We start from the raw sequence: 17,480 nt of genomic DNA on the forward strand, positions 1-17,480 counted from the left end.
GTTTCCAAGCCGCCCTTCCACCACTCTCAGCCCAGAGGAACTGGCTTCCGGGCCAACCTTCCACCATTCTCAGTCCAGAGGAAGGGGCTTCCAGGCCACCATTCCACCACTCCCACCTCAGAGGAAGGGGCTTCTGGGCCACCGTTCCACTGTTCCCAGCCCAGAGGAAGGGGCTTCTGGGGCTTCATTCAGCCGCTCCCAGCACAGACAAGGTGAGCCCTGTGGGCGTCAACAGCACTCCCCCACATCAAAATGAGAAGACACGTAAACAAGTCTCAAAACCAGACTTCCAGATCACCTACACCAACCACAAGGGGAAATGATATGGAACACTCTGATACTCACCCAGCTGGACTCCCTGAACTGGCAACAAAAGAGGATCTGGAAAAAAATGAAATCAGAAATAATTTCTCAGATAACAGCAGAGAATGTGCCCATAGTGCAAGACATGATTAATAAATCTAGAGAGGACATAGATTAAAAAAAAATAGAGGAGTTGAGGAACATGATGGAATCCCAACATAGGAAACCAATGGAATCCATACAACAGATATAAACAGATTCTCAGAAGATTAAAAACTCCATTGAAAGGTTACACAGCAGAATAAGCCTATGTGAGGACAGAATTTCAGATATAGAAGATAGGATTGCAATTAGTGACCAGGAAAAGAAAAATTGCTTCAAAATTGTAAGGGACCATGAGAAATCAATCCAGCAGCTGCTAGATGATGCAAAGAAGAATAACATCAGACTGATTGGAGTCAACAAAGAAACAGGAGAGTCCAGATGACATAAAAAAAACTGTTCACAGAAGTAATGGCAGAAAACTTACCAAGCAGGGAAAAAGAAATTGACATACAGATAAGTGAGGCATATAGGATTCCAACTAGCCTTGATCAAAAAGAATCTACACATAGGCATATAATTGTTAAGATTCCAGAAACCCAACAGAACAACAAAGTTCTACAAGCAATTAGAGAAAAGAAAAATCACATACAAAGAAAGCCCATCAGAATCACAGCAGACTTCTCAACACAAACCCTCAAGGCAAGAAGAGCTTGGCGTAACATATTCCAAGCCCTGAAGGAAAACAGCCTCCAACCCAGATTGATGTACCCTGAAAAACTATCTTTCAAAATTGATGGAGAAAAAAGATACTTTCATGACAAAGAGCACCTTAGGAACTTCATGAATACCAAACTAGTACTCCAAAAAATTTTAGATAATATCCTAGGATCAGACAATGAGGATCACAGTCCCAGGAAGCCCTGCAGAATGAATCCATTGGGCACAACAGGAAATTAAATGTAAACGGGGAGAATCCAACAAAAAGAAAAAGTCATGACAATGATAAGTCAATATGTATCAGTTATAACCATCAATGTTAATGGTCTCAATTCACCAATCAAAAGAAATAGACTGGTAGAATGGGTCAAGAAGCAAAATCCAACAATATGCTGCATACAAGAAACACGCTTAATTCAAAAAGAAATTCATAGACTGAAAGTTAAAGAGTGGAAAACAATACTCCATGCACCAGGAATGCGAAAAAAAGCAGGAGTAGCTATCCTCTTTGCAGATCAAGTAGATTTGAAATGAACACTGACTAAGAGAGACAAAGAAGAACACTACATCCTTGTAAAGGGAAGAATCCAAGAGGATGAGATGACAATCATAAATACCTATGTACCAAACACTACTGCATCCAACTATATAAAACAAATACTAACAGACATGAAAAGTCATATATGCACTAATACAAATAGTAGTGGGGGACCTCAATACCCCACTGTCACAAATAGATAGACCAACTAGACAAAAAATAAGTCATAAAATACTACAACTCAATCAAACTCTTGAACAAATGAACTTAACAGATGTTTACAGAGTGTTCCACCCCACAAAATCAGAATACACATTCTTTTCAGCTGCACATGGGTTGTTCTCCAAAATAGACCGTGTTTAAGTAACCATAAACGTGTTTAAGTAACCACAAAGAAATTGAAGTTATCCCTTATATATTGTCAGATCATAGTGTGATGAAACTGGAGATCAATAGCAAAAGAAACTGAAAAAATTTCATAAACACATGGAAATTGAACAACACACTTCAGAATAACCAATGGGTCACAAAGGAAATTAAAGAAGAAATCAGACAGTTCCTACAGTTAAATGACAATGCCAATAAAACATGTCAAAATCTATGGGACACAATGAAAGCAGTCTTATGAGGGAAATTCATATCAGTGAATACACATATTAGGAAAGCAGAACAAGCCCAATTAAACAACCTGATGCTGCACCTCAAACTTCTAGAAAAAGAAGGGCAGGACAAACCCAAAGATCATACAAGGGAAGAAATTATAAAGATCAGAGCAGAAATCAATGCAATGGAGACTAAGAGAATGATACAAAAAATTAATGAAGCCAAGAGTTGGTTCTGCAAAAGAATAAACAAAATTGACAAACTCTTAGCGAATCTTATCAGAAAAAGGAAAGAAAAGGCCCAAATCCATGCAATTAGAAATGTAAAGGGTAATAAGGAAGGGTGGAGGGGGTGAAGGGTGCAGAGGTAATGGGAGAAAAAATAAGAACTAAGATACATCATGTTATGGTACAAACACCCAATGATAAATGTAAATGTATTTTATACCTAAAATGTACCAATAAATATATAAATTAAATTTTAAAAAAAGAAATGTAAAGGGTGAAATTACAACAGACCCAGCAGAAATCCAGAGGATCATCAATACCTACTTCCAGAACCTATATGCCAATAAGATGGAAAACACAGAAGAAATGGACAGATTTCTAGATACATATGAATTACCAAAGTTGAACAAAGAAGACCTAAAAATTCTAAACAACCCAATATCAACCAATGATATTGAAAATGTAATTAAAAACTTACCAACTAAGAAAAGCCTGCCGGGGATTTAGCTCAGTGGTTCCAGCACCTGTCTTGCAAGAGCAAAGACCTGAGTTCCAACCCCAGTACCAAAAACAAAAAAAAATCACACCTGAGTAAAACTTCCATTGATCCCAGGCTCCTAGGGCAGAGAAGCTCGGCTGGTTCCAGCACCTGGAAGGAAGCTCCCCGCCTCCATCCCAGGCTCTTAGGGCAGAGAAGCTCAGCCAGTCCCAGCACCCGGAAGGAAGCTCCACGCCTCCATCCCAAGCTCCTAGGGCAGAGAAGGTGAGCCGCGTGGACGCCAGAAGCACCCCCGCCCCCCTGTGGAAGTGAGAAAACACATAAACAAGCCTCAAAAACAGAGTTCTGGATCACCTACAGCAACCCCAAAGGGAAATGAGATGGAACAATCTGATACTCAACCACCTGGACTCTCTGAACTGGCAACAAAAGAGGATCTGGGAAAAATGAAATCAGAAATAATTACTCAGATAACAGCAATTACTCAGAAAAGAAAAGCCAGGTCCTGATGGCTTCAACACTGAATTCTACAAGACATTTAGAGAGGAACTGCTGCCACTACTCTTTAAACTCTTCAATGAAATTGAAAGGGAATCAATACTCCCAAATTCATTCCTGGAAGCAAGCATCACCTTGATCCCCAAAGCAGAGAAACACCCAACCGAAAAGGAGAACTACAGGACAATCTCACTAATGACAATAGATGCAAAACTCCTTAATAAGATATTGGCAAATAGAATGCAGAAGATCATCAAGAAGATCATACACCCTGACCAAGTGGGATTCATCCCAGGGATGCAGGGATGGTTTAACATACGCAAATCAATCAATGCAATACACTACATCAATAGAGCCAAGGACAAAAACAGTATGATTATCTCTATAGATGCAGAAAAAGCATTTGACAAAATCCAACATGCATTTATGATAAAAACCCTATAAAAAACTGGAATTGCTGGTCACTACCTCAAACTGATAAAAGCCATTTACAAAAAACCAACAGTCAATATCGTACGAAATGGTCAAAAACTGAAATCATTCACACTAAAATCAGGAACAAGACAAGGATGTCCACTATCACCACTCTTGTTCAATATAGCTCTAGAAACATTAGCCACGGCAATTAAACAAGAGAAAGAAATAAAAGGAATAGAGATAGGAAATGAAGAAGTCAAATTGTCATTATTTGCAGATGACATGATACTCTATATAGAAGACCCCAAGAATGCCACCAAAAGTCTTCTAGACTTAATAACCAAATTCACTACAGTAGCTGGATACAAGGTCAACACACAAAAATCAATAGCTTTCCTCTACATGAACAATAGACTCACTGAGACAGAAATAGGGCAAACAATTCCTTTCACAATAGCATCCAAAAATTGAAATACCTAGGAATCAACCTAATGAAAGAAATCAAGACCTCTTCTCTGAAAACTGTAGCACTCTAAAAAGAGAGATTGAAGATGATTTCAGAAAATGGACAGACATCCCCTGCTCCTGAGTAGAAAGGCCCAATATAGTGAAAATGGCCATACTTCCAAAGCTGCTATACGGATTCAATGCAATCCCAATTGAAATCCCAGGAGCATACTTCATGGACCTTGAGAAACAATCCAAAAATTCATTTGGAACAAGAAGGGACCCAGAATAGCAAAAACAATTCTAGGTAACAGAGACATGGCACGGGTTATCACAATCCCCAACTTCCAACTCTACTACAAAGCTACTGTGATAAAAACAGCATGGTACTGACAAAGAAACAGACCTGAGGACCAGTGGAACAGATTAGAAGATGCCGAGACAACTACAGACACGCTCAGTCATCTATCTTCAATAAAGGATCCAAACACCTTCACTGGAGGAAAGATAGCCTCTTTAATAAATGGTGCTGGAAAAATTGGATTTTAACATACTAAAGATTAAAACTAGACCTATATCTCTCACCATGCACTAAACTAAAATTGAAATGGATTGAAGACCTAAATATTAAAATAGAAATGCTGAATTGGCTGGAATAGAAGTTAGGTAGAACTCTTGAAGACACTGGTGTAGGAAAAGATTTTATGAACAAAACCTCAGTTGCCCGTGAACTAGCACAAACAATCAACAAGTGGGATCTCTTCTTATTAAAAAGCTTCTCCACAGCAAGTGAAACCACCAGCAGTGTGAAGAGACACCCCACAATGTGGGAAAAAATCTTCACCTGCTGCTCCTTAGACAATGGTCTACTATCTCGAATCTATAAAGAACTTTAAAAAATCAGACTGCCAAATTGAAGGACCCAATCCAAAAATGGGCATCTGAAGTGAACAGACATTTCTCAGACAAAGAATTAGAAACAGCAAATAAACATATGAAAAAGTGTTCAATATCAATGGTTATTCAAGAGATGCAAATGAAAACAATGCTAAGATTCCACCTCACTCCAGAAAGAGTGGCTGCTATCATGAAATTAACCAATAATAAATGCTGGCGGGGCTGTGGGGAAAGAGGAGCCCTGCTCCACTGATGGTGGGAGTGTAGACTGGTGCAACCACTGTGGAAATCAATTTGGAGATACCTCAAAGAACTAGGACTGAAAGTCCCATTTGACCCAGCTATTCCCTGCTGGGTATCTTCCTCAAAGAATTAAAAGAATCATATTGCAGTGATATATGTGTACTCATGTTCATAGCAGCACAATCTGTAATAGCTAAAAATTGGAAGCACCCCAAATGCCCATCAACTGGAGACTGGATAAAGAAAATGTGGGGTTTTTATAAAATGGAGTACTACTCGGCCATAAAGAGTGAGAAATTAGAGACATTTATTGCTAAATGGATGCACATTGAGGCGATACTCTTAAGTGAAATAAACAGGACACACATGTGTAAATACCAAATAGTTTCTCTAGTGTGAGAAACTGAAAGTGTAAATAAGGACTAAATGGTATAACAGATAATGTGAAATAGGAAGAAAAGGGGCAAAGGGGAAGGGGAAGTGGGAGGAGTCAGGGAAAGGAAAGAAGGGAATGGAATTAATTTGAGAAAATGAAAATATGGAAGCAAAGTCTTTGTAAATAGGGAGGGATTGAGGGGTTGAAGGGAGGGCAGGGGAAGAGGGAAAAATAAGAACCAAGAGAGATTATGTAAAGTTGCAAATTTCTAATGATGAATGTCATTATATTGTTTACCTAAATTGTACCAATAAAATAAAATTTTAAAAATAAAAGATATCAACCAATAATAAATGCTGGTGGGGCTGCGGGGAAAGAGGAACCCTGATCCACTGCTGGTGGGAGTGTAGACTGGTGCAACCACTGTGGAAATCAGTATGGAGATACCTCAAAGAACTAGAAGTAGAGGTCCCATTTGACCCAGCTGTTTCCCTACTGGGTATCTTTCCAAAAAAATTAAAAGAGTTATATCACAGCGATATATGTGCACCCATGTTCATACCAGCACAGTTTATAATAGTTAAAACTTGGAAACAGCCCAATTGCCCTTCAACTGGATACTAGATACTACTACTCAGTAGTACTATTCAGCCATAAAAAAATGAGAAACTAGAGACATTTATAGTTAAATGGATGCACATTGAGGCCTTACTCTTAAGTGAAATAAATGGGACCCACATGTGTAAATACTGAATAGTTTATAAGGATCAAAAAGTGTACTAGATAACATGAAATAGGAAGAAAACATCCAAAGGGGAAGGGGAAGTGGGAGGGATTGGGGAAAAGAAAGAAGGGAAAGGAAAAAATATGAGAAAATGAAAAAATGGAAACAAAGTCTTTGTAAATAGGGAGGGGTGGAGGGGTTGAAGGGAGGGCAGGGGAATAGGGAAAAAATAAGAACCAAGATATATTGTGTAAAGGTACAAATTCCCAATGATGAATGTCATTATATTGTATACCTAAAATGTACTGATAAAATTAATTTTAAAATAAAATAAATTAAGGGGAAAAAAAGAGTGTTTAAGGAACAGAAATCAGACTCCTGTTCAGATGCCCAGTAATTTTATAGTCAATGTCACTGTGATTTTTTTGGGGGGGGTCTTTTCTTCATGGTCACAAGATGGTTACAATGATCCCAGACATTCTGACTATATTCATGGCAGAAAAACTGGAAAGGGGGCAGTGTAAGCTATATAATCTCAAGAGAAAATGAAAACAATTTTTTATAAACCCTCTACCAAATTTCTATTTGGTATTATTGGCCTCAAGTACTTCATAAACAGACAGCCATCCAGCAGTGAAGAAAGCAGGTATTTGTCACAATTGGCTTATATTTTTATGTTAAATCACCTGGGAATATAGTGCTGAAACAAATGAAATAACAATTAAGTAGAATAATAGCAGCTTTTATGGTAAAGGGGAAAAGTAAAGATGAAGTCAGAGAAAAAAGGAAGAACAGAATAAACCACACTGAAGAGTTTATTATTTATTTTTCTGAGTGCAACGTAAAGTCATGATGGATGTAGGTAAAAATCTTATGTGATCTAATTTACATCCTTATGAGATCATTATAATTGCCATGTGAAAAATAAATTGTAGGAAGCAAAACTAGAAGCAAGAATTTAAATTAGAAGGCAATATTGTCAAGAGATGATAGTAACTTGACTCCAGTAACATCAGTAGAGATGTAGAGGAAAGGGTAAACTCAAAATAATTGGATGGGAAAAGTTGCTAATGTATCAGATGTGGAGAGGGGCAAGCAGCAAAGAAATAAACCAAAATCTATGGTCTGAATCTCATAGATCCATTATAATGCATTTACAAAGAAAAGACTGAAAATAGGCTCAAAGAGAAAAAAATAAGGCTATGCTTTGGAGGTGTTAAGCTCATGATGCTTATTAGATTCAGACCACAGCTGTGGTGGATGTTGTGGCAGATAGCCCTGCTCCCTCTTCAAGACCAAGGTGGTAATTTTCTTGGCTTCTCATGGCTCGGAGCTGAGTTCTTTACCTAGACACTGCCTTTGGGCCAAGTAAACTGTCCTGTCCAACAGCACACCTTCTCCTTCAGGGTTACACCCAACAATTGGTTGATGCAGGGGTACAAGGGCCTTACTTCTTTGCCCCAGTTTGGAACTATTCTGAAGGGACATTGAGGAGCAGTTCCCCAAGGGGTTGGCTGCTGTGACTGTATTGTCTTTTATATTCTCCCCCTGCCCCAACCAGCTTCCCTAACTTCCTCACAAGTGTTATTCCCAAGATCACTTCCCAGTGAACTTTGTGTCTAGAACACCTCTGCCAGAAACTACTGAGAGCGCTGAATTTAAAATAGGATCTTGAAGCTGGTCTACCTGCTGGCTTACTGACTGGTGATAAAGACTTCATCACTGGTGGTACATGTAGTCCTAAAGTCCCTGACATTTAGTAAGAGTGTGATGGTTAAAATCTTCACCAGCAGTGAATCAAGATGGGACACTGGCAGAAAGGAATGCACTGATGGGTATATTGTCTTGGGCATTTGAGAAGTAGTTATTGTAAGGATGACAGAATCAGATCGCTATTGCTGGGTGTATCAATGTTCTGGAGGAAGACTGAGAAAAACTGAGGGTGACTGATCATTAATTCAATGTGTATTAGGAAAATAAAGGGGTCTAGTTGATAATATTTTAAAACAATGTCATATCTTACACCCCAAAAATCAAAAGAGCCAAAAACCAGGTTCAGAATGTAATTGCAAAGAGAGCAGAGCTAAAGGAAAGGTTGAATATTCCACCCTGCTAAGTCTACTTTGCCAAGATCAGAGATCTTCCTGGGAAGAGTCCTAAGATTTGGAATGTATAAAGACCCCTAGGTTGACACATTTTAAAATTTTGAAGCTCCTGGTTCCCCTAAGAAGTGTTCCACTCCTGTGTTGAAGGCCAGAATTCTCCCTTGCTTGCAAACAATGTAGAGGCCTGAATCTTACAGGAAAATATGAGCTCCCACTCAGGGTTGCACCTGCCACCTGGCACCTCTCTTCCTAGTTAGTAGCTAAAATCAATCATCAAATTAAAATATAACCCAACCAAAAAGCACAAGGCCCGTTAGAAGAAAGTCATCCTACCTTGAAGGAGCTTCCAGACGAAAACATAGGATCCTGATCTGCAAGGGAAAATGGAAATGGCTAATAGAACATGCAGTCCATAGGCACAAGATGGATAAGCAACTAATGAGTATTTCTTAATCTATGAAATCAAGCATCAGGGATGTAAGGAATGGATAGCCGAGACAGAGAGAGAAATTTCTATGATACCTTGTCCAGTTTCTGGATCTGAGCCTGATTTTCAAACCTGAACCCATTGGCTGAAGGAAAGACCAGGTTCCTAGGAGGAAAGACCCTGAAACACCAAATTAAGTGTATATGGCAGTGAAGATCCCAGTTCTTTGCCAAATGGACCTAAGATCATATACCTGGGTAACTATACACTGGGGAAAGGCATTCTGAGCACTGTTTGACACAGGCTCCAAGTTAACACTGATGTCCAAAATGTCATAGTGGCCCCTCTATTAAAGAGGAATATAAATAGTTCTATTCTAAGTTTACTTCACAATGAGTACATTAGGAATCAGGGCCCATGTCCAGTGGTCATTTCCTTGTTTCCACCAAAATATAAACAACAATTAAGTAGACAGAATCCCCACATTGGCCCCTTGGCCTCTGGGATAAGAGGTGCTATGATGTGGAAGACCAATTGGCAACCTCTGGACACCCCAATCCAAACTCCCAGAATTTTCTCCCATTCAGGAGAGACTGGTCTTTTGTTCTTTTCAGGCTTTGACTGATTGGTGAGGCCCACCCACATTACACAGGGCAAATAGCCTTACCAAAATCCACAGATTTAAATGCTAATCTCACCCCAAAATATGCTTCCAGAAATATCTAGAATAATGTTTGATCATATATCTGGGTACCATGGTTCAGGCAAATGGACACATGAAGTTAACCATCATGTCACTTATAAAATATTCCTGTTCCTGGAACTCTGAGTCCCACGGGTATAGAAGAAAAATACTTCCCTCAGGGGATACAGAAAAAATTACATCAATCCTTAGCTATAGCTGCCACTGTATTTCTTCAGGTGCCTCATGCCAAAAGACCATCATTGGACAAAGAGAAGAATTATATACCGCCAAGGGGTGGTTGACCCCCTCATTAGCAGCATGAGGTATGGCATGCTGTTAGACAGTAGGGACAGGGAAGAAATGTCCAACACTTAAGTGGCCCAGGGGTTTGCTTTGGTGCTCTAGCTTAATTGTATTGGTAAATAGACAAGTATTGATACTACATGTAATCTGAGAAAGGCATGGTGGCCAGGAATCCTTAGGAAGAGAGGACTGGTCACCCCAGTGGCAACCCACCTAGACCAGGAGGACTGCTGCATGCAAGGGGAGACTAGAGGAGGGAGATGATGAGCATCAGTATAGCCCTGGAACCACCCACAGCAGTGGAAGATGTAGTTCATGTCAACGACCTTTATCTTTCTCCAAGAAAGGGGACCAAAGGAAATAATGGAGGAGCTATTACCAGGAGTAAATTGGTATGAGGCAAGTAGACCCAATTGAGACATGAGGTGGAATTTGACCTGTGTTCTGATGCATTGCCTCCATCTTCTCTCCCCAGCCAAGGTGCTTGCTTTTCTGGGTGATAACGCATTTTGGCTGCTCATAGCAGATTCCCAGGAATTGCCCTCAGCTGGAGGGAGCTCTAACGTCTAACCACTCAACTTCATTCCCCAGGAGGCCACAGGTCACCCCCTCTGGGGCCACCATCACCTCCTTTGCCTTCCTCTGCAACTTCACCCTCAACACTCCCTAAGCACAGAACTCCCACGGGCCACGCTGCCAAACCAGCCACTCCTCCAAGGTTTGCAAGTAAGTCTATTGATGTGCTCATCTGTTTAAAGTTTGTGTTCTACAAAGAATTTACTGTAGGCATTTTTTTCCACACATAATCAAAAAATAATCAGGAGGGCCGAGGACTTAGCTCAGTGGTGCCATGCCTGCCTCCAAAGCACAAGGTCCTGAGTTTGATCCCCAGTACAATTAATTAATTAATCAGGATTTTATCAGGCAGCATGAATGAGGAAGAAGGAAGAAGGAGATAGTAAGGGAGACCCATGAGAGCCAGAATGGCTCACAGGCTTTTCAAGGAGAGAACTGTCAGAGGAGGAATTTATAACTTAATCTAATTAAGCATAGTACTCAGCTGTCAGCTGAACAGAACTGTGGTGTCAATGTAGCTGACTTTGAATGTGCTTCACCTTTTAGCACTTTTTCACAACCTATTTAGAGGGAAATTTTCGGACTCTCCTCCACAGAAGAGGACTGTGTCATGAGCCATTGGGAAGTTTGTCAGAAAAGAGTTCTGTGTCAAAATGTGGGAAATACTACCTACCAACACCAGGCTCCTAGAAAGACCATTAGTCTATTAAAAGCACTGAAGAAATTACTGTATTCCATTGTCAAGTATGCAAATGTAGAGTTGAGTATACTTAGCAATAGTCTTACTAATTATGTATCTTCTTTGACCAACAATTTCAAGTATAAGACTTTATCTTTTAAAGACACTCATGAGCATGTGCATGAGTTTTGCTACAAGGATTTCATTTCCGTTTTGTATATTTAATAGACTAAATAAGAAATTGCATATCAGCCTAATAGTAGATGATTGGTTATATAAATTATTGCATAACTATATAATACAATATTATGCAGGCAAAAACAATGACATGGGAAAATGTTTTCAAAATAGCAAGAGGGATTCCGCCGCCTGTTCACAAGCACAAGGTCCTGAGTTCGATCCTCAGTTCCAAAAAAAAACAATAGAAAGAGGGAAAAGCTGCATAACTGAATGCAAAAAAACTAACTCCATTTTTTAAACTAAATTTTATTAAATATCATCCAAGAAGTAAAAGCCCAGGACTTATAACTGAGGTTTCAAACCCATGGACCTCAGGACAGGGCCAGAAAAACCAGGACAAAGGAGTGACTTTCCTAATGAGAGCACCTGAGACCTAGGCCTGAGACTGGTCATGCTGGAACACACGCCACACGCTGCTGCCCTTCAGTATTTCAGAAAAAGTTTGAAATGGGTGTGTCTGTAAGAAATAATTCAGTTTTTAAATGTTGGCATTCCAACTCAAAAATGTAAATATTGCACAGCCAAATAAAACACATCTGTAAACTGCTAGCACTCTGAACTGTTACACAGACCATCAATAGGGGCTCTCGCTGGGCTCAGGATTTCAGGTGATTCTTATTTCTTTCATTTTTGTTTTTATGCTTTTCTGTATTTTCTATAATAAAAATGAATCATTTTAATAAAATGCTTGAATCTTCAGTTCAATGCTCTTTGTGAATGTATGAGTCCTCACTTCAGCAACACATACACTAAAATATATGCCTGTATGATTCTGCCAAAATGAAACACATTAATCTGTATAACAAATATGCACTGATAAAACAAGATGGGAACCTGATATGCACAATTTTTTTAAAAAATGTGTCACCACTGCCACTGATAATAGGAAGGGAAAGTTGGATTTTAAAAATTGAGCCTAGAAATTAAGAAAGTATAAATTAACCTATATATTATGGTAGGGATATCAAGCATTTACAGGAAGTATTAGAAAATTAGTGTACTTCTTTCTCATTTTTAGAGCTATCTGACATTTTTATAAATGTTGCTTTATTCAAAACATCAACAATATCACATATATAAATAGGCTAAAGTTGTAGAAAAATTGCAGTGAAGTAATTTTTATGTAAAAAAAAAAACCCTCCCATAAGGAAAATAGACCCAACTGTACTGTTTCAAAAGCTGGATTCCCTAGATCAATGTCAAATCAGTCTGGAAAGCACTGCTTACCACCTTACCCAAGGCATACTGACGAGAGACTGACAAGACTCTGAAATGCCCTGTGTTTTAAGTACACACACACACACACCACAGGCATGCACACACATGCTCACACACACACACCAGTGACTCTGTTACTTCCTCAGAGTCTCAGGTTTATCTGTCAACAGAACACTTTCTAAGAAGCACAAATAACCTCTCTGCCACACTAGTAATTTTTAGAACACAAATCAGAAAATATTGAGTCAGCAATAGGGGGAAAGGTGTTTTTCCTTAGAAATCTATTCTCTGTGTGGTAGTAAAAATTATTTATTTGTCTAAAGTTCATATTTACCTGGGCATCCTGTTATTTGCTTTTGTTTTGCTGAATGTGGCAATGCTAGTGATAGGACAATATACTAAATGAACCTCAATTTTTTTTCAGTTTTTATTTTTTATTAGTACATGTTTGCAATATATAATGATTACATTCCTTGTGGGAAGTTGGCAAGCATGCATAACACATCTTCATTCCTTTTTTCATCCCCTTCCCTCCCCTGTTTTCCCCTCCCTCCACCTTCTGATCTCCTTCCCCTTTGAGAAAGATCTCTCTACTTCCTATTATCTATGTTTTATTTTGCATTTTATTTTTCTTTGAGGTTTCTCATATATGAGAAACCATCTGATATTTAAGCGTGTGTCTGAGTTCACGTAACATTATGGTTTTGAGGTGCATCCATTTCCCTATAAATGACTCGAGTTTATCCTTCTACATGACAGAATAGTCTCCACTGTGTATAAACACCACATTCTCTGTATCCACTCACCTGTTGATGGACAGTTAGGCTGCTTCCCAGATTTAGCTATTATGAATTGTGCCACTATAAACACAGAGTTGCACAGCATTAAAGTAGTGGGCCCTGGTCAGGTCTCAGCAGCCTTCACAACTCCCACAAGTGGTGCTGAGTTCTCCAAGCTCCAAAGTTTGGTCATTAATTCCAGGTGACAGTTCCCCCCTTCAAAGAACTGAGTTCCTCTTTCTTCTAGGGGCTTTGGTACAAAAACAGAAAATAGGTATTTTATTCATGCTGGTGTGATGGGCAAGCCAAAGCAATAGGCAATAGCTCAGAGGTTTCAAACAGCGTGTTGCAACTCCTAATAAGCTGTGATCCAAGTCATGCCAGTCTTTAGGGTAGGGTAGGATAGAACAGCACAGGCAGCAGCATGGGGTGGAACCAGAGCACATTGCCTGTATTTTGTCCCTTCAAACTTCTGTTTGTCTGAGAGTGACTGTGTGTAGACATTGGCTAGTGATATTTCTTACTGTAGTCATGGCCCAAAATATTTGATAGCCATTGATATGACAATGACACTTGGAGGTATTGTTGTGGAAACTGTGTTGGATCAATGTAAGGATGAGTTACTTTCACACTCACAAGTAAGAATAAGCTGTGTCTTTTTCTGGACAAATCACCCTTCTGGTCACCTTCTCATGGACTCCACAATCCCTGAAGATGGATAGCAATCCTTCATTTAAATCAGAGTTCCCAGTTTGTTGCATTCTGCTGTAATCACTTTCTAAAAGCTTACACTGGACTCTAACATTGTTGTATCCAAGATTGGGCAATAAAAGTGGAACTGGAAAAATAAAGAAATCTATTCTGTATCATTGATCATCTGTAGTGAATTTACAAATTATGTTTTTGAAAGAAGAAGACAGATTTCTGGTATTGAGAAACTCAAGGAGCAAGGAACTGGCCCTCACAGTTTAGCAGATTAACCCGGCCATTCACAGTCAGGTATATCTCCAAAAACCACACATTAAGGGGTGCTTAAGGTCAGACTTTTGAGTCTAATAACAAAATGATATTGAACTAAAAATCTGTGGAGGTCAGCCTTAGGGCAAAAATAAAAGACTGGCTGAAAATGGCTTTCCCTTTTTAACACTTTTACTTAGACCTCAGTTTACAGGACTGCTACTCAATGTCATGGGTAAATATAAACCACAGCATTTTACTTGAATAGGAAACAACTACTGAAGCTCTATGCCAGTCCCAGGCACCGCAGCTCAACTTGCAAACAATATTCCCTGAGTCAACTGCTTTAAAATAGACTCTCCCTGACCGGGGATTTAGCTCAGTGGTTCCGCCACCTGCCTCGCAAGTGCTAGGTCCCAAGTTCGATCCCTGCTACCAAAAATAAACATAAAAATAGACTCTCCTTTCTGAACACACCCAATACTTGGCTGTGAGTTTTTTCACACGCCCTCTCTGCGTTAGAGAGAAACACCTCTCCACAGCCCCTCTTCCTGGAGCTCTGCCTCTTGTTTTCCCATAGAGAGAAAGAGGTTTGTGTGGGCAGGTGTGAGCTTGCATCATGGGATCTTAACACTGATTGCAGGTTATTTTTACAGTACTGCTTTGTCTGCAAAGCATAATATATCGTGTTGCTAGCATCCTTCCAGCAGAGTCCCAGCCATGGGCACACAGCCCAGCCTTCTTTCCTTCTCAGCTAGGCTCCAGCTGTTACTCCCTTCTCACTGAAAACCCACAGCACCCTCCACACAGCAGAATTTTTTCAATCATTTGGGGGTTTTTACCCTCTTTTTACCTTTTCCAGGAGTTATACCATTCCGCAGCTGATTCATCTGTGGTTTACAAAATTCAGAAGATAGCTCCAGAGAAGAACTCTACCTCTTTGTGTTTGTTTGTTCACTAACTCTAAAGAAAATGAACTTCTGGTCAATAATCACTTGCTCCAGAAAGGGCACAACCACTCAAATACACCAAACATCCAAAGATAGTAAAATTGTTTCAGGGCCAGGGGAAAAAAAACTACCATTTTCAAGGATGCCAGCACATATCAGGGGGAAGATAAGAACCCTTCAGTCTTTGTCTGATAATAAGCTTAAATAAAATAAAAGCTATTATTGCAGGAAGGATAAAATGGAAGCTCTTGGAGAAATAACCACAGGATGAGTTCAAGGCCCCAATGAGCCAACTGTAAAGCAGCCTATAATAAAAACTGAATTGATTACCGGGGGGGAAAGGCATAAGTGAAAGCAATTTCTGACCCAGAGCTCTCTTTCGTGATTTACCTCAGAAAAAGCCTGTAGTGTGATTGTTTTCCTTTGAATCATGTTCTCCTTCATATACAGCTGGGGAAAAAAAAGTCTTTTTTGAGAGCCATTTGATGTTCAAAGGACTCTTCAAATTGCATATGTATGGCCACTGGAGAATCTTGGAACACCAATCTAAATGTGAGTCTTAACAGGAAACTCTTATTTGTTGTAGACAAACTGTGCTTGCTTCAGCAGCTCATATACTAAAATTGTTGTAGACAAACTCCAATGTCAAATTCCAAGTAGTAAGAACTGATGTCATTGGCCCATGAAGTCAAGGACACATTGACCATGAAAGCATTTCAATCCCTCACCATTTCAATGTCAGGAACAGCTAGTAGTGGACAAAAGATACTGTCAGGCCATCACAGCTAAATCCAATTCTCTTCTGCTGTTGCTGCTGCTGCCACTGCCAGTCATAACACAAAGGTGCAGAAATATCCTACAATTAAGTCACTGCTCTGGGATCCCCACAGGCATGCACGGCACCATAGGCACACCAGGGAAGACTTCAGCAGACTGACATCCTGTACCTTTTCCTCGCTTGCTTCTTCAAATGTTTTTCTAGCAAAGAAACAGACCTAAAATCCTTAGGAAAAGTAAAGGGTAGCCATGGAAAAGGAAACAATTTGTACTCGTCCAGCATTTAGTGCCGATTTGAAAACAAATCTTTATTGGTTTGGGCCTTATTTGGGGTTTTCTTTTCTTCTGACTTTTCAGGGAGATTTCTTATCTTCACTTGATCCTAGCATAGTCATGCAGAAATTCAGAAGGTGAAGTCTAAAGAACTCTACCTCTTGACTTTTTTGGTTGGTTTGTTTTTGGTTTTTGGTTTTTGTGGGGTTTTTTCCTTAAATCCTTTTATTGGTACATTTTAGGTATACAATACTTTTACATTTATCATCGGGTGCTCGTACCTGTACATGATGTATCTTGGTTCTAATTTTTCCCCCATTACCTGTGCGCCCTTCACCCGCTCCGCCCTTCCCTATTTACATAGACTTTGTTTCCATTTCTTTTTTTTCTAATAATTTTTCCTTTCCCTTCTTTCCTTTCCCCTTCCCCTCCCACCACCCATACACCTTTGGACCTTTTCCTATTTCAAATTATCAATTATTCATTTTAATAATTTTAATCCTTAATTACACTTTCAGTTTCTCACACCAGAGAAACTATTCGATATTTACACGTGTGTCTTATTTATTTCACTTAAGAGTATTGCCTCAATATGCATCCATTTAGCTATAAATGGCTTGTTTCTCATTCTTTATGTCTGAGTAGTACTCAATTTTATTAAAAAACCACATTTTCTTTATCCAGTTTCCAGTTGATGGGCACTTGAGCTGTTTCCAAGCTTTAGCTATTACAAACTGTGCCACTATAAACATGGGTGCACATGTTTCACTGTGGTATGATTCTTTTAATTTTGGGGGTAAGATACTCAGCAGGGGAACAGCTGGGTCAAATGGGACCTCCAGTCCTAATTCTTTGAGGTGTCTCCATACTGATTTCTGCAGTGGTTGCACCAGTCTGCACTCCCACCAACAATGGAGAAGGGTTCCTTTCTCCCCACATCCCAGCCAGCATTTGTTATTGGTTGATTTCTTGATAGC

At 39.5% G+C, this 17,480-nt stretch overlaps 1 long non-coding RNA gene across 17 annotated transcripts in view; it reads right to left on the reverse strand.

Annotated features, from left to right (window-relative positions):
* Positions 1–17,480, reverse strand: part of LOC147828824 (uncharacterized) — a 557,189-nt gene that overhangs the window by 395,778 nt on the left and 143,931 nt on the right. For 5 of the 17 annotated variants that reach the window (XR_015450081.1, XR_015450079.1, XR_015450077.1 and 2 more), the window contains 2 exons: positions 8,973–9,010; positions 346–381 (listed from right to left, as the gene is read on the reverse strand). The exons of 11 other annotated variants lie outside the window; for them this stretch is intronic. This is a non-coding gene — a long non-coding RNA (uncharacterized LOC147828824). Of the gene's footprint in view, positions 1–345; positions 382–8,972; positions 9,011–13,573; positions 16,923–17,480 lie in introns of those variants that run through there. One more of the 17 variants, XR_015450085.1, reaches the window with a different exon arrangement.

Source organism: Heterocephalus glaber, unplaced genomic scaffold, assembly GCF_053883595.1.
Source record: "Heterocephalus glaber isolate CG9 unplaced genomic scaffold, H.glaber_assembly_v1.0 deba00000901, whole genome shotgun sequence".
NCBI classification, from domain to species: Eukaryota; Metazoa; Chordata; class Mammalia; order Rodentia; family Bathyergidae; genus Heterocephalus; species Heterocephalus glaber.